The following is a 25,643-nucleotide window of genomic DNA, read 5'->3' on the forward strand; positions in this document are numbered from 1 at the left end:
TAATACTCTTGAAGTACTTGTCCATCAAAACATCATACTGTAATCTGGTGCCCGAGGCTCATACCTATAATCTTAGCTACTCAGGAGACTGAGATCTGAAGGTCACAGTTCAAAGCCAGGCCAAGCAGAGAAGTCTGTGAAACTCTATTTCCAATTAATAAAAAAAAAAAAAAAATGAGTCAAGCTGAAGTGTAAAGCTCAAGTGTAAAGTGCCAGCCAATAGCAAAAGAGCCAAGCTAAAACATGAGGCCCTGAGTTCAAGCCCCAGTACACACACACACACACACACACACACACACACACACACAGCATATTATAACAAATTAAATGGAAAATTAGGTATGAAATTTCAGCTGTTAAGCTGAAATAAATATATGTTAAGCCAGATATTAAAGATATTTGTAAACATGCCATTTTTATTTGTTTTAGAAAATATGACTTCTTATTTATCTGGGTATGGCTGTACACTGCTATAATCTCAGCATTCTGGAGGCTGAAGCAGAAGTTCCTGAGATCATGGCCAGCCTGGGCTACATAGTGAGACCTTGCATCAAATAAATGGTGTGTTTAATACTGTTTTGTTTTTCTGCCAGTCTTGGGGCTTGAACTCAGAGCCTTGGTACTGTCCCTGAGCTTCTTTTGCTCAAGGCTAGCACTTGAGCCACAGCACTACTTTCAGGTTTTACTGAGTAGTTTATTGAAATAAGAGTCTCACAGACTTTTCTGCCTGGTCTGGCTTTGAACTGCAATCCATAGATCTCAGCCTACTGAGTATCTAGGATTACAGATGTGAGCTACCAGTGCCTGGCATGTGTTTATTGTTCTTAATGAAGAAATATTTCTCAGTTTTAATTGCCACTAAAGAAAATATTGACAAATATATCTCACATAAACAAAAGCTCTTTGTAATCCTCTATAATTTTAAGAATATATATAGGAGACTTGATTCCAAAATATCTGAGAATGCTGACCTAGATTATTGGACTATTTCTCTATTGATGGGCATTTAGATTGTTCCTTTGCCATGGAAAATACTGTAATAACTAGTTAATTTGGGAAGTTGGAGGTGTAGCTCAGGTGGTACAGCAGCAACCAATAAGTGAAAGTGTCCTGATCTACCACTGAGCTATACTCCCAGTCCTTAAGACAACCGATTTTAGCAGAAGGGAAAACACAAATTGTTTAAATAGGGATACGGGGGGGGGGGGGGGGGGGCTGGGAAGGTGGCTCAGTGGTAGAGCGCTTGCCTTGCATGCATGAGGCACCACATAAGCAAAAAAAAAGAAGAAAAAGCCAGAAGTGGTGCTGTGGCTCAAGTGGTAGAGCGCTAGCCTTGAGCTAAAGAGCTGAGGGACAGCACCCAGGCCCAGAGTTCAAGCCCCACGACCGACCCAAAAAAAAAAAGGGGGAGGGGAATACAGGTGGACCCATTGCAACAATGAGATGTACAAAACACTATGTTGAAAAATGAACTTTACAATTTAGTGGGGAGGGGGAAAATGTGAGAGGGAGAGAAGGGATGGTAGGGGAAAAACAAAGGAGGAGGCAAAAATGCTCGATAAGAAATGTACTCATTATCTTGCTCATATAACTGTCACCCCTCTGTACCGTATTTTCACAATAAAAAACTTATTTAAAAAAAAAAAAAGCCGAGTGCTAGTGGCTCACACCTGTAATCCTAGCTACTCAGGAGTCTGAGATCTGAGGATCGCAGTTCAAAGCCAGCCCAGGCAGGAATCCGTGAGACTCTATCTCCAATAAAAACCACTAGAAAACTGAAAGTGGCGCTGTGGCTCAAGCTGTAGAGCACTTGCCTTGAGCTGAAGAACGCAGGGACAGCGCTCAGGCCCAGAGTTCAAGCCCCACGACCGACAGGAAAAAAAAAAAAAAAAAGACAACTGATTTTTTTGTATGTGTACTTCTACTGGGGCTTGAACTCAGCTTCTCACACTCTTGCTTAGCTTTTGTGCTTAAGGCTGGTGCTCTTCCACTTAAGCCTCTGCACCACTTCCAGCTTTTTGATAGCTAATTGGAGATAAGAATCTCATGGACTTCTCTGCTTGAGCTGACTTCAAACCTCAATCCTCATATCTCAGCTAGCTGAGTAGCTAGGATTATAGGCATGAGCCACTAGCTCCTGGTGACAATTAGGGGAAAACATAAATTGGGGTGATTGGTAGCTACCAGGTGCTCTGATTCATGAATAAGGGAGACAGGGAAGAATGACTGACATTGAATAGGGATAAATCAGAAAGTATCTAGGTTAGTTGTTACCAAAGCATCATCAGAAAGGTTATGCAGGAGCACTAAGATAAGGCCTGCAGAACCAGACATGGTAATGTGAACACAGAATGAAATCACTGCAACTCTGCACACCCTTTCCTCTTCTGTGGGATGGAGCTGATGGTGACACTTGTCAGTTAACTGTAAAGCCCCTAACAGCAGACCAGGCGCTGATCACTGGCCACTCCCTTTCCCAGTTTCTGCTCCTCCACAAGACATGGCTGGCCCCAGTCCTCTGGCCACTACCTATCAGAGCCTGGAGAAGGCCCAATCCCAGACTCACCTGGGGGCCCCCACCTGGCTCTCACAGCCCATAGTCTGTAGGGGATAACTACAGAATTGAGTGGTGGTGGGATCTTTCATGCTACCCCAGGAAAGATCAGAAGTCTGGACCTGCCTGGGACTTCCTGAGCCTACTCTCCCCTCATCTTCCTATCCTCAGCCCCCTAATCTGAGATCCCACTGTGCAACTAGCTATAAGGTAGCAGGTTACCAATTTTACTGGGACAACTAGGGCTGGCTGGGCCATCACATGCATGCCAAGACCATAGACAGACACCTGGATAGTCCTTCCCTGACCACCCAGGCAGATTCTTACACAGCTACCACTTCTGGTCATCCCTCCACCAGCAAAAATGCACCATCTTGCTCCTCTAAGTAACTCAACCCTAATCAAGAGGCTGTCAGTTTCTGGCTAAACCACCCCCTTCCTCCAGGCCTCACCAGGCAAATACAGTATGGGCTCTTGGAAATGGCAGGCTGGTTAATGGAAAAACTCACAGCACGGCCTCTAAGGCTTCCTATGGAGGACCTGAGGAGCCTTTGTCCCGCCCCCTTCCTTCCTGAGATACACTCACTCTCAGTCCTAGCTAACAAACTGTTGCCAAGTCATGGGTTATCTTTCTAAGAATCAGTAAATTGTTCATTTCACAATCTAATATAAGGATGATTCCCAGGACTCTCCTCCACCCTCTGTGCTCCTCCCAGCCACCCACTCCCTACAAGGCCCTTCAGGTTCCCAACAGCAAGTGTACTGATTAAGTCAGCCTCTCAGAAACTTCACACACTGCACAAGAACTAACTCAAATCAGAGCACAAGCTGAACATATAAAACTCTCAAGTGTTTAGAAAAAAAACATGAACATCTTCCTCAAATTGTTTATATGATAAAGTCCATGGATTGGTTTCTGTTGTTATAGTTTTGTTGTTGTTATTGTTGTTTGGTGGTACGAGAGATTGAAACCAGGACCTCATATTTGCCAAGTACTGTTATTTCTTGAGCCATGCTCCCAGTCCTTTTGCTTTTAGTTTGTTGTTTAGATAGATCTCACTCTTCTGTCCTGGCCAGCAGGCCCCTGTCCTCTAACTTCACTTTCCAAGTAGCTGGAATTATAGGCATGCATCACCACATCAGGCTTGGGGTTTTTTTGAATATTGAATAACCATTGCATCTTTGGTTATTCATGCCGTGTATTGTTATATATTGCTGGATTCTATTTGCTAATATTCTGTTAAGGGCTTTGTGTCTATACTTATGAAAAATATTAGGTTGTAGTTTCTCTCCTTTTTTTTTTTTTTTTTGGTCAGTCATGGGGCTTGAACTCTGGGCCTGGGCACTGTCCCTCAGCTCTTCAGCTCAAGCTGAGCGCTCTACCGCTTGAGCTACAGCGCCACTTCCAGTTTTCTGGTGATTTTTTTTATTATAAGAGTTTTATGGACTTTCTTGCCCGGGCTGGCTTTGAACCATGATCCTCAGATCGGTCTCCTGAGTAGCTAGGATTACAGGCATGAGCCACCGGCGCCCAGCTAGTTTTTTTTTTTCCTTTTTATAATATTCCCACATGATCACTAGAACTCTCTTCCACCCTCTATGTCCTGCCCAGCCTCCCACTCCTGACTCCCAAGCTAATTCTAGCTTCATAAAGTGATTTGGAGAGCTGTGTGTGGTGATACACACCTGTTCTTCTAGAATTCAGGAGACTGAGGAAGGAGGGTAGATAATTCAAATCCAAACTGGCTTACATAGCAAAATTTTGTCTCAAAAATTAAATAATGAAATAAATTAGTAATGAATTGGGAAGTCCTCCCTCCTCTTCTATTTTCTGACAGTTTATGTAATATGTTTCCTCCCTTTTCCTTTCCTTTTTTCCTTTTTTCCTTCCCTTTTTCCTTTCTTCCTATTTCATTCCTTTCTCCCTTCCCTTCTCTCTCCCTTCCCTTCTTTCTTCCTCCCTTTCTCTTCCTTCCTTCCTTCCTCCCTTCCTTCCTTCCTCTCTTTTTTCCTTCTTTCCCTTCCTTTCTTCCTTCTTTTCCCCCTCCCATCTTTGTTTCTCTCATAATGATTAGTGATTATCTTGGGAAGGCAAGACACTTACCTAGTAAAAGATTTAATTCCACCTTGTTTGTTTTTATATGTCTATAATGCTAGTATCATTTTTACACTTCATCAGAAACTATTCTGAGCACTTTGTACATATTCTTTTAGTCTCCAGACAATCATTTTGGTAGGTACTATGATTCTTCCTATTTTATAAATGAGAAAACCGAGGCACAGAGAGATGAAGTAACTGGCCAAGCTAGTGAATGACAGAGCTGGGTCTTGAGCCTAGGTATCTGATCTCTTAACTACAAACTGGAACTCCTGATTGTCACCAACTCCAGAACCTTTCCTTCCACATCTTCCCATCTCAGGAAGCCAAAAATTGGGAGCAGCCCTTCAGTTTCCTCATCACCTAACCATCTAATCCAACCCTATGATTACAACAACTCTCTCTGTCTCTCCATTCCTCACAGCAACCTCCTTACTGGTCCTCTTCATTCCACGTCACTGGTCCTCTTGAGATTGGCTCCCTCTGCTCTGTAGACAAAGTGTCTATTTAAAGGTAACTCTCCACCACCATCCCAGGCCTGCCACTGTACTTAGAAGCCAATCTAGATTGTTTCCCATAGGATCTGACCCCTCATCTCTCCCACCAGTCCCTGTATGTCACTTCACCTGTGTGCTCCAGCCCACGTGTGGATTTCTTCCTGCCACCACCTGCTGCTCTAGCTGCCAACACAGCATCTGTGTCTCTGAAAGCTCTTCCCACAAACACACCAGGATGTCACACGCTCTGGATGTCACAAGACTTCCCCTAACCACTTAGTAAAGCATCATCTTCTAGATCTCTTTTTTTTTCACCATAGTGCTTACTATTGGCTGGGAGCCAGTGACTTACACCTGTAATCTTACGTACTCACGAGACTGATATCTGAAAATCAGGTTCAAAGCCAGCCTGCACAGAAAAGTCCATGAGATGCTCACCTCCAATTAACTAGCAAAAATCCAGAAGTAGAGCTGTGGTTGAAGTGGTAGAGCACCCAATCTTGAGCAAAAAATGTTAGCCAAGAGCATGAGGCCTAAGTTCAAGCTTCAGTACCAGCACAAAAAGGAATGATCTCGAGATCACCAGGTACCGGATTGCAGAACGGCGGATCGCCAGGAACAGAGAAACCTACCAGCCGGGAGTCTCCAGGAGGATCCCACCCCACCCATCACTCTCCACCGGAGCGGAGAGGCTCCATCCCGCCAAAGCCGCCCGGCACCAGCAGCGCCACAAAGGGACCTGTCGCGATCGCAACGACCCGGCGGGGGGCCGCCCAACCCAGCCCGCAACCACCCCAACTGAACTCGGACTGCAACAACAACTGACGGACTGCAACAGCAACTGACGACCTACAGGGTGAGTACCCATCAGGGGACAGGGAATCCATCAAGGGAGACCAGAGCTGGAGGGAATCCCCAGACCCTGACCTAGACTCCCTACCCCAACACCCGGACCACAGGACCCACTAAAACTGGGAACTGTTCGAGAGCCCCACCAGCCGGTGGAGCACACTCTGCTGGCCAGGCCAGAGCAAGAGCGCCCCGGGAAGGGAGCTTAAATGCTCAAGCCAGGAACAGTGCCCCTGGGTCAAGACTACCAACAGTAGAAGAAATTTGAACTGTGTCCTCCAGGCTGCATAACCAAGGTGGTATACACATTAGCACAGGCCTAACGAGCGCGCTCCAGGCTGGGGCCGGAACCAGGCCAGGGGACCGGCGCCTGAACAAAGCAAAAAGGGTCAGAAGTGGGGCTGTGGCTCAAATGGTAGGGTGCCAGCCCTGAGCTGAAGAGCTGAGGGACAGCACCCAAACCTAGAGTTCAAGCCCACAGCCAGCCCAAAACAAACAAAAACACATCAGGAGCCCATAGCAGACTCCAGTATTTGGGAGAGTGCATCCAGAGCATCTGATCTTCCCAAGAGCACCCGCAGGAGCAAACACAAGCAGTCTAGGCTGCTCAACCCTTCCAAAGGCGGGAATTGCTACAGCAGAGAGCTGAGAATCCTAAGTGAATAGCAGCTGGAAATAGGCTCCCAACAGAATCCAGATCAGACACAGACTCTCTCTACCAATAGAGAATCAGCAACCAAGCAAAGACAGACACACCAAAACAAGATTGAAGAGCAGTCTCCTGAACCCCCATGCGAAAATCACAGAGAAAAATCACAAGGTTTGCCACTACCCAGGACAGCAAGCTCACCTCAAAAGCCAGCAGCCACGCAGGGGAGAGCCCCAGTGGGAGCAAAGCAGGAATGGAAGACAAAAACTACATCCAAGGGTTGCTGGAGGCAATGACTCAAGAAATAAAGCGAGAAATGGATCAGAAATTGAAAGAGCACAAGGATGAACTATCAAAAGATATACAGGATATCAAACAAAAATTGGATGCAAAAATAGAAGCTGCACAAACCTCAGTAAGAAGTGAGATAAACGCCAAATTAGAGGTAATGCATACTGATATCACCTCATTGAGAGGTGAGATCAGTACTCTGAGAACCAACATTGAATCCATAAAGGGATCCATTTCCATCATGCAAACCACAATAGAAGCCACGGTCAACAGAGTGAATGAAATGGAAGGTAGAGTGTCAGATACAGAAGACAGAATACACCAACTGGACCAAAAAGTGACAGATATGGAAAAATCACTCAAATTAAACCAAAGGGAAATTCAAGAGCAAGCAGATAATGCTAAAAAATTTAACCTTCGCATAATCGGAGTGGACGAAGGTGAGGAATTCCAGAGCAAGGGAATGCAACACCTATTTAACAAGATAGTCAATGAAAATTTTCCCCACCTCAAAAACGACCATCTTAACTACATCACAAAAGCTTATCGAACACCCAACAAGCAAGATCCCAGGAGAAACACTTCTAGGCACATAATAGTAACAATGATGGATCTGAATAATAAGGAAACAATCCTGCATGCAGCAAAAATGAAGAAGGAGCTATACTACAACGGGAAAAAAATTAGAATCACTGCAGATCTCTCCACACAAACAATGAATGCAAGAAAAGCCTGGGAAAGCACCATACGAGCCCTGAGAGCCAATAACTGCCAACCCAGACTGATATACCCGGCAAAGCTAGCATTCACATTCGATGGAGAACTGAAAACTTTTAATAGCAAAGAAAAACTAAATGAATACATAAACATTAAGCCAGCATTACAAAGAATTCTAAGAGGGGGGACACAACCTGAAGAAAGCAACCAGGAACTGGGACCTGCCCCAAACAGGCATTACTCAAAGTCTAACTGAGCAAGCACAGGAGGAAAGGAAAGAAGAAAAACTTAGGAAAACGGAATGGCAGGGACAACAATGCATCTCTCTATACTTTCTCTTAATATAAATGGGCTGAATTCGCCAATTAAAAGAAAACGAACTGAGGACTGGATCAGAAAACAAGACCCATCCATCTGTTGCCTTCAGGAGACCCACCTCTCAGCCAAACATACAAACAAACTCAGAGTGAAGGGGTGGAAAAGGATCTACCAATCAAATTCCCCCAATAAGAAAGCAGGTGTAGCTATCCTGATATCTGACAAAATAAACTTTTCATTAAAATCAGTACAGAAAGACAAGGACGGACATTACATATTAATAAAGGGAACAATCCAAGAGGAGGATATAACCATCATCAACTTATATGCCCCAAATATCGGTGCACCCAGATATGTTAAACAAATGCTCTCAAACTTACAGAATAAAATAGATCCCAATACGATAATACTAGGAGACTTTAACACGCCACTCTCACCAAAGGACAGGTCTACCAACCAGAGGATTGGCAAAGAAGCTACCGAATTAAGTGAGGCCATACTTCAAGCGGAATTAACTGACATCTACCGAGTATTTCACCCTAAAACAACACAGTACACATTCTTCTCAGCAGCTCATGGAACTTTCTCCAAAATAGACCATATCATAGTTCATTCAAGGAACTTAAGCAAATACAAAGGGATCGACATAATCCCCTGTATCCTATCTGACCACAGTGGAATCAAGCTAGCTCTCAATAACAAAGCATACCGCAGAAATTTCTCTAATACATGGAAATTGAACAGCACACTCCTTAACAAGGCCTGGGTAACAGAAGAGATCAGAGAAGAAATAAAGCATTTCCTAGAACTCAATGAAAATGAAAACACCTCACAAAGAAACTTGTGGGACACAGCAAAAGCAGTCCTGAGGGGCAAATTTATTGCCCTCAGTGCCCACATCAAGAGAATGGAGACAGACCAAGTAAATAATCTCATGTTGCAACTAAAACAGCTAGAAAAACAAGAAAAAATGGGACCTAAAGCTACTAGACGAAGCCAGATAACCAAATTGAGAGCAGAGATTAACCAATTAGAAAATCAGAAAACCATAACCAAAATAAACCAAACAAAAAGCTGGTTCTTTGAAAAAATAAACAAAATTGATGGCCCGTTGGCAAGATTAATTAAAAAAAGAAGAGAGGAAACCCATATTAATAGGATTAGGGATGCCACGGGAAACATCACAACACGTACCCAAGATATCCAAACAATTCTAACAGACTACTTTCAAAAGCTATACTCTCTAAAGGAAGAAAATCTGGCGGAAATGGATGCATTTTTAGAGAAATACAAGTTACCCAAACTGAGCAAAGAAGAAGTTAACCAATTAAATAAGCCAATATCCTATAATGAGATACAGGAAGCTATCAAAAGTCTTCCAACAAAAAAAAGCCCAGGACCAGATGGATTCACAGCAGAATTCTATAAGACCTTTAAAGAAGAACTAATACCCATACCCCTCAAGCTCTTCAGAGAAACAGAGAAGGAGGGAGCTATCCCAAACTCATTCTACGAAGCCAATATCACACTCATCCCCAAACCAGGCAAAGACCCAACCAAAAAGGAGAATTACAGGCCAATCTCCTTGATGAACACAGATGCAAAGATCCTTAACAAGATTCTAGCTAACAGAATCCAGAAACACATAAAAAAAATAATACACTATGATCAGGTAGGCTTCATCCCAGAGACACAGGGATGGTTTAACATACGTAAGTCAATAAATGTAATCCAGCATATCAACAGAGCCAAGGTCAAGAATCACATGATTATCGCCACAGATGCAGAAAAGGCCTTTGATAAAATTCAACATTCATTCATGCTAAAAGCTCTGGAGAAAATAGGAATAGAAGGAACATTTCTAAAAACAATAAAAGCCATTTATGACAGACCAATAGCCAATATTATACTTAATGGGGAAAAGCTACAACCAATCCTCCTAAAAACAGGAACAAGGCAAGGATGTCCACTGTCTCCACTCCTCTTCAACATAGTCCTAGAACCCTTAGCCAGGGCAATAAGGCAAGAAAAAGACATTAAAGGGATCCGCATAGGGAAAGAAGAAGTGAAACTATCCCTTTTTGCAGACGACATGATACTATACCTCCACGATCCCAAAAACTCCATCCCCAAACTTTTAGAAATCATAAGTCACTTCGGCAAAATAGCAGGATACAAAATAAACCCACAAAAATCAGTTGCCTTCCTATACACTGATAACGCACAGGAAGAGAGGGAAATAAAGGGAGCAACCCCATTCACAATAACCTCCCAAAAAATAAAATATTTAGGAATTAACCTAACCAAAGATGTAAAAGAACTATTTAATGAGAACTATAAAAAGTTAAAGAAAGAAATTGCAGAAGACACTAGGAAATGGAAAGACCTCCCATGCTCCTGGATAGGCCGACTTAATATAGTAAAGATGGTGATACTTCCAAAACTAATATACAAATTCAATGCAATTCCTATTAAAATCCCAATGACGTACATCACTGAAATACAGAAAACAGTCCAAAAATTTATATGGAACAACAAAAGACCTAGAATAGCCAAAACAATTCTAGGGGATAAAGACAATATGGGAGGGCTATCCATGCCGAACTTCAAACTCTACTACAGAGCTATAATCACAAAGACAGCATGGTACTGGCACAAAAACAGACCCGAAGACCAATGGAACAGAATAGAAGATCCAGATATAAATCCACAGGCCTACAGCCAGCTGATATTCGACAAAGGAGCCAAAGACATACAATGGAAGAAACACAGCCTCTTCAACCGCTGGTGCTGGGAAAACTGGGCAGCCACATGCAGAAAACTAAAAGTGGACCCCAGCCTATCACCATGCACCAACATCAACTCAAAATGGATTAAAGACCTTAACATTAAACCTGAATCTCTGAAACTACTGCAGGACAGAGTAGGAGAGACACTTGAACTAATAGGCACAGGAAGGAACTTCCTGAACAGAGTCCCAGGGTCACAACAAGTTGGAGAGAGACTCGACAAATGGGACTACCTTAAAATAAAAAGCTTCTGCACAGCTAAATCTATCGCAACTAAGCTAGAAAGACAACCAACTAATTGGGAAAAAATATTTACCAGCAATATATCAGACAAGGGGTTAACATCCTGTATATACAGGGAACTCAAGAAACTAATCCCTCCCAAACCTAACAAACCAATTACTAAATGGGCAAGGGAACTAAAGAGGGACTTCTCAAATGAAGAAATAAAAATGGCAAAGAAACACATGAGGAAATGTTCATCATCCCTGGTGGTGAAGGAAATGCAAATAAAGACAACCCTGAGATACCACCTTACCCCAGTCAGAATGTCCCACATCCACAAATCAGCCAACGACAAATGCTGGAGGGGATGTGGAGAAAGAGGAACCCTATTACACTGCTGGTGGGAATGTACACTTATACAACCACTTTGGAAAGCAGTCTGGAGGGTCCTTAGAAAGCTAAAGATTGACCTCCCTTACGACCCAGTCATACCACTTCTAGGCATCTACCCTGAACAACAGGAACCAATATACAAGGACACGTGCACCTCCATGTTTATTGCAGCACTGTTCGCAATAGCTAGGATATGGAAACAACCTAGGTGCCCCACCACAGATGAATGGATCCAAAAATTGTGGTATCTATACACAATGGAATATTATGCAGCCATTAGAAATGACAAAATAATGGCATTTGCAGGGAAATGGATGGAGCTAGAAGGAATCATGTTGAGCGAGGTAAGCCAAGAACGAAGAGACAAACGGTACATGGTCTCCCTCATAAGTGGATGCTAAATCCAAAAGGTTAGTGATACGACAAAACTAACAGGACTTAAGAAACAAAGAACTCCCGCTCATCTGGTTGAACCACTACTAAATATCCTCATGCTGCTGATCACAAATATGGTATATAACATGTGAACACTGTTATATATTACAGACTGTGGTAGACAATTTGCTCCAGGGAAGTTAGAATGAACTTGTGACTTTGAAATTATGTAATCATTTAATCACAATCAAAAAAAAAAAAAAAAAAAAGAACCTCGGGGAAGGGAGGGAGGGAGGGGATGGTAGGGGGAAAACAATGGAGGGGGTAACAATGTTCAAGAGGAAGTGTACTCATAACCTCACTCATGTAACTGTGACCCTCTGTATAGTAGCTTTACAATAAAAAAAAAAAAAAAAAAAAAAAAAAGACAAAGAAGGAAGAAAGACATTGACTGCTATAAGAAAAATGAAGCAGAGGTCTACATAAGACAGTTCCAAATGTAAAGGTTATCAAGACATTCTATTTAATTAAATGAAAAGAATAAATAGCTTTTTTAATATGAATTAATACAACCAGATTTGTCTAAAATAGAAGAGTATTTGGAATGACAACAAAATAAACTTATTTTCCCCAAAAAAAAAAAAAAAAAAAAAAAGGAATGATCTCAGTTTAAAGCCAGCCCAGGAAGAAACATGAGGCTCTTATCTCCAATTAACCACTCAAAAACCAGAAGTTAGAGCTGTGGCTTAAAGTGGTATAAAGTAGCTTAAAGTGGTACAGTGCTTGCCTTGAGCAAAAGAGCTCAGGATAGTGCCCAGACCCGGAGCTCAAGCTCTGTGACTGAAAAAAGAAAGAAGGAAAGAAGGGAGAAAGGAAGGAAGGAAGGAAGGAAATCTCTTAGCATATCCAACATCCATTATTAAACAGTCCAGATGTTCAGATGTGATGTCAGTGGCTGCTTACCGTGCTCAGCTGATGATCTCAACAACTTGGTCCTGTAGGGTTTGGGATGTGTACCTGAGTCATCTGGTAGGCAAAACAACAATTACCAAAGTAGTTATAGCCTTGACAAGTTGGACCCCTACAAAAGAAAAGGAAGAAACATAAAAGGAAACATGAATTGTACCTATAGAACACAGTTATTTTGTTTTTGTTTTTGTGTCAGTCCTGGGGCTTGAACTCAGCACTTAAGAACTGTCCTTTAGTTTTTTCCATTCCCAAGGCTGATACTCTAACATGTAAGCCACAACTTCACTTCCTTCCTTTTGGTGGTTAACTGGAGAGAACAGTCTCATAGACTTTTCTGCCTGGGCTGGTTTTCAGTTGTGATCCTCAGATTTTAGTGTCATGAGTAGCTGGGATTACAGGCATGAGCCACCAGCAGCCGGCACTAGACACAGTCATTTTGAGATCATGGGAAGGCTGCTAAATAGAGTTGCCAAGCCTGCAGTTAGAATTGCAAGGCTAAGAAGCCAGGCATGGAGCTATGGATTCTGGGATTCTGTGTTCTGTCTACAGAGATGTGATCACTGAAGCCACAGATGAGAGAATGATTGCTAGGAGAGGAAGGGCTCAGGCAGAAGAGAAAAGGCCAAGGCAAGATGCTTGGAAATTGTGCTGTCATATACCTGTCATCTTGGCACCACAGCCACCCTACTCTGTGGCCTGGGGCTGAATGAGGGCAAACAGCTCGCCTGACAGATGGCTTTCTGTTAAATTCTGCTAACAAGAGGCACTGGGACATGATGGCAGGACACCAAATGAGAGGAGCCTGCTTTCTGTGTCTAGCTCCTGTTAGTGTTCTTCCTAAGGGTCAGCAAACATTTCTGTAAACCAGGATATTATATGTTAGCCTCTGAAAGCCATGTGGTCTCTGTTACAATTGCTCAATTCTGACAATGTAGTCAAGAGCAGCCACAAAACATATATAAATGAAAATATATTTGTTTGTGGACACTGAAATTTGACATTTAAAATAATTTTCTCGTGACAGGAGATAATCCTTTTCATTTTTTCAATCATTTAAACAATATTTTTAAAAAAGAGAACTGGGGGGTGTAACTCAGTGGTAAGGTGTCTGCCTAACATACAGAAGGCACTAGATTCTAGCCCCAGCATGGGGAGTGGAGGAAAATTTTAAAAATCAATGTCTTGGTGGCTCATGCCTCTAATTCTAGCTAGTGGGGAGGTTGAGAATGGGAAGATTGAGGTTCAAGGCCAGCCCATGTAGAAAAACTCTTGAGACCCCATTTCCAACCCATAGCTGATTACAGTAGCCTATGATCCCAGTGACTACAGAAAGCCTAAAAGTAGGTGGATCTCACAGCTCAGTGTCCAGGAAGTAGGATCCTATTCTGTATCACACTTTCCTAGTAAGCACTTGGTCCTGATGTCAAACCCAGTACCAGCTAGGTGCTAGTAGTCCATGTCCATAATCCTAGCTACTCAGGAGGCTAAGACAGGAAGATTATGAGTCAAAGCTAGCCTGGGTAAATAAGCCCAGCCATTTTTTAAAAAGCTATAAGTGGGGCTGGGAAGGTGGCTCAGTGGTAAAGCGCTTGCCTTGCATGCTTGAGGCCCTGGGTTCGATTCCTCAGCACCACATATGAGGCCCTAGGTTCGATTCCTCAGCACCACATAAGCAGGGGAAAAAAAGCCGGAAGTGGCGCTGTGGCTCAAGTGGTAGAGCGCTAGCCTTGAGCAGAAGAGCTGAGGGGCAGCACCTAGGCTCAGAGTTCAGGCCCATGACTGGACCCAAAAAAAAAAGCTATAAGTGGAGGTGTGCCTCAAGTGGTAGAGCACCAGCCTTGAGTGGTAAAAGCCAAGCAAGAGCATGAAATTCTGAGTTCAATTTCCACTACTCACACACATAGACTGGCAGAGAGAGAGAGAGAAAGAGAGAGAGAGAAAAAACGAGAGAACATTCTCAGTCCATGAGACACATAGAAACAGAGTCAAAGCTGGGCGTTGGTGGCTCATGACTGTAATCCTAGCTACTCAGGAGGCTGAGATCTGAGGATCATGGTTCAAAGCCAGCCCAGGCAGGAAAGTTCATGAGACTCTTATCTCCAACTAACCACCAGAAAACTGGAAGTGGCACTGTGGCTCAAGTGGTAGAGCACTCACCTTGAGCTGAAAAGCTGAAGGATAGTGCCCAAGCCCAGAGTTCAAGCCCCATGGCCGACAAAAAGAAAGAAAGGAAGGAAGGAAGGAAGGAAGAAAGAAAGAAAGAAAGAAACAGAGTCAAGCAGGCTTGTGCTTGCCTGAATCTTAGGACGCCCAGCTACAACTGAACTTAATCCCAGAAGCCCATGGATTATCACAGCACATCCCACCTTGAAAGCCTGACCATTCAGGCTCCTCTGACCAATGCAGGCTACTCCTCTGAACCTGGAGGCACCACCTCTTCTCTTCTGTCCTCAGCCCAAAAGCAATACCTGCTTCCTGGGCTTGCCACTTTGCTCTTCCAGCCTTTCAAGCTGCAGAAAACTATTCCCTGAGTACCCCCTCTGTTTGAAATGCCTTGTGTGGAATCATTTTCCTGCCCAGACTCAGACTAACACAGAAATGCTTCTGGAGGGTTAAGTGGGGGAGAAAAGGAAGCCAGAAAGGAATCAGAGCAGTAGAAAAGAAAACTAGAAGTGTCCTGAATGGAGAGAGACTCAGGAAGAGGACCATGGTGAGCCACATCCAAAGCTGCTGCAAGGCAAGGAGGGTGTGTGGTGTGTGAGAACACAACCATCCAGCAGAGGGCAATAGTGGAGGGCTTGAGAGTGACTCCAAGCAGATATAGCTTCCTCTTGTGGGAGTCTCGAAGGGGCAGGCAGCTTGAGCACTGGGTCTTAGGTGATGCATTGGCCCTTATCCATGCAGGAAAGAAAAGTATACACAACACAGACATGAATTAGTAGAGTCATTTCATGGGGAAAATCCTAAAGCCAGACAATCCTGGAGGCTGTTGATATAGGCACCAAGACACTGACTGTGCCATGTCGGGCACAGATACAGCTCCTTGCTCTATGCCTTCTGCTTGTGCTGCTTCCCACCTGTCCTGCAGCCCGGGCTGTGCACAGGCTGCTCCTTCCACAAATGCTTCCTCCAGGCACTTTCCCTGGCTGCTGGCTACACCTTTTATGCTGTCATTCATCAAGAGACTAAAATGCATAAAACTCAAGGAAAAGCACCATGGGAGCATCTTGTAAGTACTTACCACTCAAATCCTATTTATTGTATCTAAGAGCCATCTGTGATTGGTACAAATCACTCTTCTCAGTCCCTTCTGGTTTATCCCCTGACTGTGTGAGATTCTCTCCAATGGTGTATTTCCATAACTCTGAAACTCTGTGAAATCATTGCCCTGATGGACAAGACTTCTCTATGATCAAGAATCATCAGACTCTGTCAGGCACTGCTGTTCCTAGCTAATCAGGAGGCTAAGTGAGATCTGAGGATTGAAGTTCAAAGCCAGCCTGGACAGAAAAGTCCATGAGACACTTAGCTCCAATTAACTACCAAAGCTTGAAGTAGAGCTGTGGCTCAAATGATAGAGCTCCAGCCTTGAACAGAAGCAGAGCAATGGATGGGAGGGAGAGGGGGAGCTAACTGGACAGTGCCCAGGCCCCTGAGTTCAAGCCCCAAGTCAGGACTGATAGCCTAGTTTCCATCTGTATCCAAGAGAAGGCTCAGAGAGTCAGGGTTGGAAGTCAATATGTTGTGTTTTAATTCCTCCATTTTCTGCTTACAAAGCAGTCCCCCCACCTTTTTTCTGACAATCTAAGGCCATGCATAAACCAGCGCAAGACTTGAGCTTGAGGTACCCACACTCAGTCCTGCCTCCTTCCTGGCAGGTAGTGGAGAGTGAAAACTCCGTGGGGACTTGGGTAGCTGGGACAGGAGGGAGAATTTGAATCCGTTCCCATCCTAAAGGTGGAGGAAGGTGGTAGGTACCCTCACCCTCTTCCCCAGCCCTATCTACGGTCTCACAACCCACTTCCTGTGATGAGACCCCACGTAGAGTACTAGTAACTGGAAATAGCCAACCAGAGCTTCCAAGAGGTGAGGGAGTCTAGAAACTAAGGCTGCTGGCCAGATGGTCTGGCTAGGAGTGCCAAGTAGCTCCCTAGACTAACTGCTTGGAGCTGGCAAAATGGGAGGAGGAGAAGCCAAGCCCAAGAACTTCTCACTAGAACACTCCTGGTAGTGCACACTCTCAAGAACTTACCCAGGTTGTATGATTTCATTCTCTCAATACTCGGTGAGATATTATTGCACTCATTTTAAAATAAAAGAAAATGGAGTCTCACCAAGCACCAGGGGCTCACCCCTAAAATCCTAACTATTCAAGAGGCTGAGATCTGAGGAACTTGATTCAAAGCCACTTTGGGCAGACACGTCTTAGAACCTCTTGCCTCCAGCTAACCAGCAAAAATGTCAGAAATGAAAGAATGGCTTAAATTATAACAGCCTTGAGCAGAAAATGCTAAGGAAGAGCTCAAGACCCTGAGTTCAAGCTTGAGTATTAAGATCACAGGCATGAGCCTATTTCAATGTACAGATATGTCTTCCTGAGCTGCGGTGAGATCCAGTCCTGCAGCATACTAGGGAGAACCAGAGTTCATGCCATTTGAATAGATACTAGAAACTGGTGAGAATATAGCAAAAGTGGGTAGAGCAAAGGGTACTCATGGTGACACAGGCCCAGAAGCCAAACTGAATCAAGAACAAGGATAAGGTCTGTGTGCCATCACTCAAGGTGTATACTGCCACAAACCCTTCCAAAGTTGTTCAGGAGTCTCCTGAGGGGATGTTGGGGACCCATTCCATTGCTGCCAGTTCTTAAACTATCCTTCCTGTCCACAGTCTGAGGTCACCACTGTCACTTGGTGTCTGAAGGCCAGAAATAGAAATGAGTCATTTGGCCTTCTAATGTGCTTAGTCTAATGCTTAATTTATTAAAGATGAAATGATGGCCTTTGGCAGTGGGAGCTTCACGGAGACGCTGTCTAAGGTACTAGGGTTCCAATATTCACAATGCCCATGATAGAAAACATGGTCACATTACCCCTCAGTCCAGCCCAAAGACTTTGCTGTTACATTAATGTAATGTCAGTTACTTCACTCTTTTTTTCTCTGTGCTTATCAGCAAGGGTGATAAGTGGTAGCTGGAGGTGAAGGGAAGCCCATCTCCAAGGAAAGGATGATGATATATCGATGATCGATGCTCATGGTCACTTTCAACACTTCCAGAATAACTGTTCTGGAGCAGGTGTTTGCCAAGGGAGAAAAAACGTCTGTCAAAATACCAGTAATCAGGCCAGGCATCAAAGACGCCTAGAATCCTAGCTATTCAGGAAGCCTCTATCAGAAAGCTTGCAGTTTGGAGTCAGCCCTGGCAGAAAAATCTACTTCCATACTTCATTTCCAATTAATTAGTAAAAGCTAAGCTTGACCTGGTGACGGATGCCTGCAACCCTAGCTACTCAGGAGGCTGAGATCTGAAGATCAAGGTTACAAGCTAGCAGATGCAGGAAAGTCCAATTTATCTCCAAATAAAGTTAGAAATGGAGCTGTGGCTCAAGTGGATAGAGTGCTATCCTTGAACTAAAAAGCTCAGGGACAGTGCCTGGGCCTGGAGTTCAAGCCCCAGTCTGGGCATGAAAAAAAAGGGCATAGGCGTTAGAAACTAAAGCTGCTGCTCTGTGGACATGGCTCAGTGGTTCTCAGAGTGAGGTTCTTGGTCCAGTAACAACAACCTAAACTGGTCACCTGGGAACTTGTTGAAAATGCAGCGTTTTTCATTTGATTGGTTGGTTGGTTGCTTTTGTAACTAGGGCTTAAACTCAGGGCTTTGTGTTTTTGCTTGGCTTTATCACTCAAGGCTGGTGTTCTACCACATGAGTTTCTCCTCCACTTTCAAGAAGTGCAAATGTTGCTGGGTATGGTAGTGCATACTGGTGCATGCTGGATGTAAGGCCCAGCACTTGAGAATAGAGGCAAGAAGATCGAGAGTTCAAGGCTAGCCTGTGCTACATAGAGGGACCCCAGCTCAAAAAAAAAAAAAAAAAGCCAAGCATCAGCTGTAATTCTACCTACTTATAAGGCTGAGACCTAGAAGGATGGAGGGTTGAAGCCAGTCTGGGCTGCAAAGTTTGCAAGAGCCAGGCACTGGTGGCTCATGCCTATAATCTTAGCTACTCAGGAGGCTGAGATATGAGGATCACAGTTCAAAGCCAGCCCAGGCAAAAAAGTCTATGAGACTCTTATCTCCAATAAACCACCAGAAAACTGGAAACGGTGCTGTGGCTCAAAGAGCCCTAGCCTTAGGCTGAAGATCTGAGGGGCAGTGCCCAGGCCCAGAGTTCAAGCCACACAACTGACAAAAAAAAGTGTGCAAGACTCCATCTCCAATTAGCCAGCAAGATGTCAGACTAGATGCATGGCTCATGTGGTAAAATGCCAGGTATGGGAGAATGGGAGGCCCTGAATTCAAGCTCCGGTACAGGCACTAAATAAATAAATTAAGATGAGGGGAGAGTGTGAGACCTTGAGTTCAAGCTCTGGTACCAGCACACAAAGGAAAACAAAAAGAAAAGGTAAGACTGCAGTGACTCAAACAATCCCAGCTACTTGGGAGGCAGGGATGGAGGATTGCTGCTCAAGGCCAGCTTAGGCAAGAAGGAATTGATGTGACTCCATCTCAACCAATGGCTGGGCAAAGCACCTATCACCCCCAGCAACATCAGGAAGCACAAGTAGGAAGAAGTCATAGCACTGTTTTAACAAGCTCTCCAAATGACTTTATTTTATGCTAAAATTTGAGAACCACTGATCTTGGACATAATCACCAACCTCATCTAATGTGCTCATCTGGAAAATTGAGATAATAATAGTACCTATGTCATTGAGTTATGGAGGATTAAATGAGAAACTACAAATTTAGAACAGTACAGGTCTGAAGGCACAGAAAGCCTTCAGGAAAGTATCAGTTATTATTATCTCCCACCTCATCTGCAAAATGGGAAAAATCCAGAGCCTTATGGCACCTTCTTCTGGGGGCAAGTGATCATGGCATCTTCAAGCAACAACAGCATTCAGGCCTGGCTTTGGAGCCCTCCCCACATACCCTTCCACACTCCTTCTCTGGAGCTGCCAGCTGTGTAAAGTCAGAACTGTCCAAGGTGGTACCATCTTCTATCTCTCACCCAACAGAACAGGAGCATACTCAGGAAAACTGACCTCATGGTATGAATGCTTGTACAAGGACAAATTTAGGTCAAGGGCAGCTCTGCCCAGGAGGACCTGAAAAACAAGGAACAAGATCTGAGCCTACCATCACTGTGTCTGAAAGAATTCACAGAAAAGGAGTTGGGTACCTGCCGGCTCCACAAGGAAAAGGAAGAGGCTTCTTTACCTGGAAATGGATTTCACAGACACAGAAACCGTGTGTGTGTATGTGTGTGTGTGTGTGTGTACAGTATTGGGGCCTTGGGGCCTGAACTTGGGACCTAGACAATGTCTCTTAGCTTAATCACTAAAGGCTGACGGAAGTCTACCAGTTGAGCCATAGTTCACTCCCAGCTATTTTGTGTGTGTATGTGCTGGTCCTGGAGCTTGAACCTGGAGCCTGGATGCTGTCCTTGAGATTTTTTTGTTCAAGACTAGCTCTTTACCACTTGAGCCCCAGCTCCACTTCTGACTTGCTTTTTGTTTTGTTTTGTTTTGTTTTTCTCAGTCGTGGGACCTGAACTCTGGACCTGGGTGCTGTCCCTCAGCTCTTCAGCTCAAGGCTAGTGCTCTACCACTTGAGTCATAGCACTACTTCTGGCTTTTTCTGCCTATATGGTGCTAAGGAATCGAACCCAGGGACTCATGAATGCAAGGCAAGTATTCTACCACTGAGCCACCTTCCCAGCCCCTTGCTTTTTGTTTTTAGTAATTAATTGGAGATAAGTGTTTCATGGACTTTCCTGCCTGGGCTGGCTTGGAACCTCTACAGATCTCACCTCCTGAGTATCTAGGATTACAGGCTTGTCTCCTTCATTTATTTTTGGCATGTCATTTTAATAGTTGTTCCCATCTTTCTTCGAAGATGTCACTTTTTAAATATTTTTTTCGATTTTTCTATTTTCATCCAAGAGAGTCAATGAGATGTTAATCAGCCTAACACCTGCTTGTTTCCTACTTAATAAGGAAGTTCTGTGAGAAGCAGCCGTTGCAGCTGCAAGAGGTGAAATTCCACCTTGAGAAATAAGAGAGTGAATTCTGAGTCAAGAGGAAGCACTAAAACTCAGAGTCCAAAAGTCTGAGGCTAAATATCCTGTACTCACACATGCATAATTGTCATTTAATCACCAGGCTGCTGCTAGCTGCCTTCTCTTCATAGATAATGGTCACAGTGTGCTGTATCTTCAGGCTACCTTTATGCATAAGTATAAGCCATTATTATAGATATATTGAAGCACTGCTTTGGGATTTGGGGCATGCTCAGGGGTCTGATTGCTGGACTCTGGCCTCAACCCTCAGCTCTCCAGGTTCCCTTTCTGCTGCACAGTAAGCCTTCATTGCTCTAAGAGTATGATGGATCCTAATCCCACCTCTCATTCATGCTTGCACAGGGATAAAGAACTAGAACAAGTTATACTGGGAAGAAAAAAAAGACTTAATAGCTGTGCCCCAGTAATAAGAAGCTTGTCTGGAAGCTAGAAACTGATGTCTCATGCCTGTAATCTTAGCTATTCAGAAGGCTGAGATCTAAAGACTGCAGTTCAAAGTCAGCCTGGGCAAGAAAAATCTGTGCGACTCCTATCTCCAATTAATTAAAAAAAAAAAAAAACAGAAGTATGGGGCTGGGAAGGTGGCTCAGTGGTAGAGCGCTTGCCTTGCATGCCTGAGGCCCTGGGTATGATTCCTCAGCACCACATAAGCAAAAAGAAAAAAGCTGGAAGTGGCACTGTGGCTCAAGTAGTAGAGCACTAGCCTTGAGCTGAAGAGCTGAAGGACAGCGCTCAAGCCCAGAGTTCAGGCCCCACGACCGGACCCAAAAAAAAAAAAAAAAACCAGAAGTGGAGCTGTGGCTCAAATGGTAGTGCAACAGCCTTGAGCAAACAAAGGAACAAAGGATAGTACCAGGCTGTGAGTTCAAGCTCTACTACTAGCAAAGAAAAGAGAGGGGGGAGGGAGAGAGAGGGAAGGGAAGAAGAAGAAGGAAGAGGTGGAAGAGGAGGAGAGACGGGAGGAAGGAAGGAAGGAAGGAAGGAAGGGAGAGAGGGAGGAAAGGAGGGAGGGAAAGAGGGAGGGAGGGAGGGAGGGAAAGAGGGAGGGAGGGAGACCTAGCTTGTTGTTACCTTATTGACATCTCTTTTTTTGTTGTTGTTGTTTGTTTGTTTTTTGTGTGTTGTTGTTTGTTTGTTTTTGCTAGTCCTAGGGCTTGAACTCAGAGCCTAGGCACTGTCCCAGAGCTTCTTTTGCTCAAGGCTAGCACTCTACCACTTGAGCCACTGTACAACTTCTGGCTTTTTCTGTTTATGTGGTTACTGAGGAATCAACCCAGGGCTTCATGCATGCTAGGCAAGCACTCTACCACTAAGCCACATCCTCAGCCCCCTAATTGATATCTTAAATAGTCTACCACCCAGGGATCAAAGGTACAGGCTTCCAGATCATTGGCCTGTTATCAGCCTTCCTTCCCTGATCCTCCTCTAATCCACCATTCATTTAAGCTACACACCTTTGCACACCTTGTACAGCGTGAGGATGTGCGCAAATCCAGTATGGCCCCATTGGGTGTCCAGGAAGTTGAGGATTGCCCACTCTCCTTCTCTACTCTATCACATCCCAGGGAAAATCCGGGCTCTTTCCCATTGCATGATGACGAAGGTCCACTCCCTTAGCTGGCCCCCAAGAATACCCTTTTTCCAATGCCTACTTTCTTCACAATCATCATAGGAAGCAGAGGATTTAGAAAGGAGGATAGATATCAGAAGATACTAGACTTTGGGGCATATGGATCTCATAGCTATTCTTCTCTCCCTAAAGTGGGAGTAAAGAATATGCATATCCTCTTTGCCCAGTTTCAAGGGGTTCACAGTCTTTTTGAGCTGTTCTTTGGTTCTTTAGCCCATAATACCAGTTAAAATTTTCTGCTTCATATTAAACTCAGTCCCACAGAAACGTGTTCAGAAAGAAAGCAAAATCCACTTCTCATACATCCAAGTGTAGTTTCTGCCAGCCAGTCTCCCTTTTCAGCAAGCAGTGAGAGGCGGAGACAGACAAGGAAAAACAGCCTTGCAGAATATTCTGGAATCATGATCTGATAAGCAGACAGGAGCAATGCGTCCTGCCAGCAATCGCCAGACAAAGGAAATACAATGTCTGGCTGTGGTCCAGCCTACCCTCTCCCACCAGCCTGATCTCTAGCCCCATCCTGACCCCTGGTGGATGTCCACTAGATGAGGCAGGAGAGTTCCCAAGTTTCTCCATGCTCTAGGGGCTGGTCCCAGCATAGCTGGAAAGACATACTTCCCCACTCCCACAGATGTTAGCCATTTTCTTGGTGTTTTGTTTTGTTTGTTTGTTTGTTTTGTTGGCCATGCGGCTTGAACTCTGGGCCTGGGTGCTGTCCCTTAGCTTTTCAGCTCAAGGCTAGTGCTCTACCACTTGAGCCACAGCACCACTTTCGGTTTTCTGAGTGGTTTATTGGAGAGAAGAGTCTCACGGTCTTTCTCGGCCTCCTGAGTAGCTAGGATTACAGGCGTGAGGCACCAATGCCCGGCCCATGTCAGCCATTTTCTAAGTCCTTTCAGGAGGGTTTGCTTCTCTGATACTTTCTCAGTATAAACCAACAAAAGTATATAAAGAAAGCGCTTTCCCCTGTCAAGTTGGCAAAACATGTGTGTACATGAGTATGTGCCTCTCTATGTATGCATGTTACAATGAAAGGTCAATGCAGATCAGAGTACAATCATACCAGCATTCTCATGCACGGTGAGTGAAAGTGAAAATTTATACAATCTTTCTAGATGTGATCCTGACAAAATTAAACCAAAAATATTTTTTTAAAGAAAATGTTAGTTTGGCCAGGCATTGGTGGCTCACACCTGTAATCCTAGCTATTAAGGAGGCTGAGATCTGAAGATCATGGTTCAAAGCCATCCTGGGTAGACAAATCCAAGAGATGCTTATCTCCAATCAACTTTCGAAATGCCACGTGAGAGAGTGAGGCCCTGAGTTCAAGCCACAGCATTGGCACATGAAAGGAAGGAAAGGGAAGGAGAGAGAGAGAGAGGTTTCTCATTTGGAACCTAATAGTTCTACAGTTAAGTCTATAGTTAAGACTTCACTTTCAATCTGGGGATGTAGCTCAATGGTAGAGCACGTACCTACCATACTCAAGGCGTGGGTTCAGTCCCCAGGGCCACACACACAAAAAATTCAACTTCAAGAAATCGAGAGACTAGGGCTAGGACAAAAAATTCAACTTCAAGAAATCGAGAGACTAGGGCTGGGACGGTGGCTCAGTGGTAGAGTGCTTGCCTTGCATGCATGAGGCCCTGGGTTCGATCCCTCAGCACCACATAAGCAGAAAAAGCTGGAAGTGGCACTGTGGCTCAAGTAGTAGAGTGCTAACCTTGAGCTGAAGAGCTCAGGGACAGCGCCTATGCCCAGAGTTCAGGCCCCACAATCGACAAAAACAAAACAAAACAAAACAAAAAAAGAAATCAATAGACTAATACCTGGAATTTGAAATTAATAGGAGAGAGAAAAAGACTAACCAAAACTGGTCACTTCTAAGTTAGGTGAAAGGTACATGGATCTTTGTTGTATCTTGTCTACTTTGGTGTATGTTCATATTTTTTCTCTGATAAACTATGTTTTTTAAAAAATCAGAGATACAAAGATGTATATACAAATATGTTTGTTTTTAATGGCAAAAATAGTGTAAATAGCATAAAAGTGCTGTGCTAATATAGTTCAACAGATAATGTTGCATCCAAACAGCTGAATATTAAGTGGCTATTAAAGATTCAAGAACTTTTCCTCTCCCTCCTGCAATCCTTTCTATGCCATAATTGTCTGAAATAGTGATCCAGGTCAAACTTTACATCCCTTAAGCTGTTTTCACAAGGATACAGGTTGACCCACTGTAACAATGAAATGTACAAGACACTATGTTGAAAACGAACTTTACAACTTGGCAGGGAGGAGTTGGAAGGGGAAGGGAAAAGATGTAGGAGAAAAACAAAGTGGGGGATAACAATGCTCGATGGGAAATGTACTCATTACTTATGTAACTGTAACCCCTCTATACAGTATTTTTACAATAAAAATATGTATTTTAAAAAACTAATTAGGCTGGGAATGTGGCTTAGTGGTAGAGTGCTTGCCTAGCAGGCATGAAGCCCTGGGTTCAATTCCTTAGTACCACATAAGCAGAAAAAGTAGAGCTGTGGCTCAAGTGGTAGAGTGCTAGTCTCTAGTCAAAGAAGCTGAGGGACAGTACTCAGACCCTGAGTTCAAGTCCCAGGACTGGCAAAAAGAAATTTAATTAAAAATAAAAATAAAACTAGCAGACTTTCATTACTTTATCCTGTGACATAAACTCTAGAATCTTCTTCTGTGCCTTTGTCTATCTTGTTACAGTCCTATCTCACATCGAATTTACTGTGAAGTCTGATTCCTAAATATTCCTTAGTGTTCTTTGGTTTGTTAAAGTTGTTCCATTCCCTCAAGAGCTTCACGCTTGTTCTTCCCCTAGGCCATCTCTCCTCATGCCTGCATCCCATTCCCCTATATGTGTTTTTTCACATAGATCATTCATTCTTGTTCTTATGCAAATTTCTTTCTTTTTAAAATTATAACCACAGCCAGGTACCGGTGGCTCACACCTCTA

Source organism: Dipodomys spectabilis, unplaced genomic scaffold (genome assembly GCF_019054845.1).
Source record: "Dipodomys spectabilis isolate Male_0828 unplaced genomic scaffold, ASM1905484v1 ptg000097l, whole genome shotgun sequence".
Classification (NCBI taxonomy): domain Eukaryota; kingdom Metazoa; phylum Chordata; class Mammalia; order Rodentia; family Heteromyidae; genus Dipodomys; species Dipodomys spectabilis.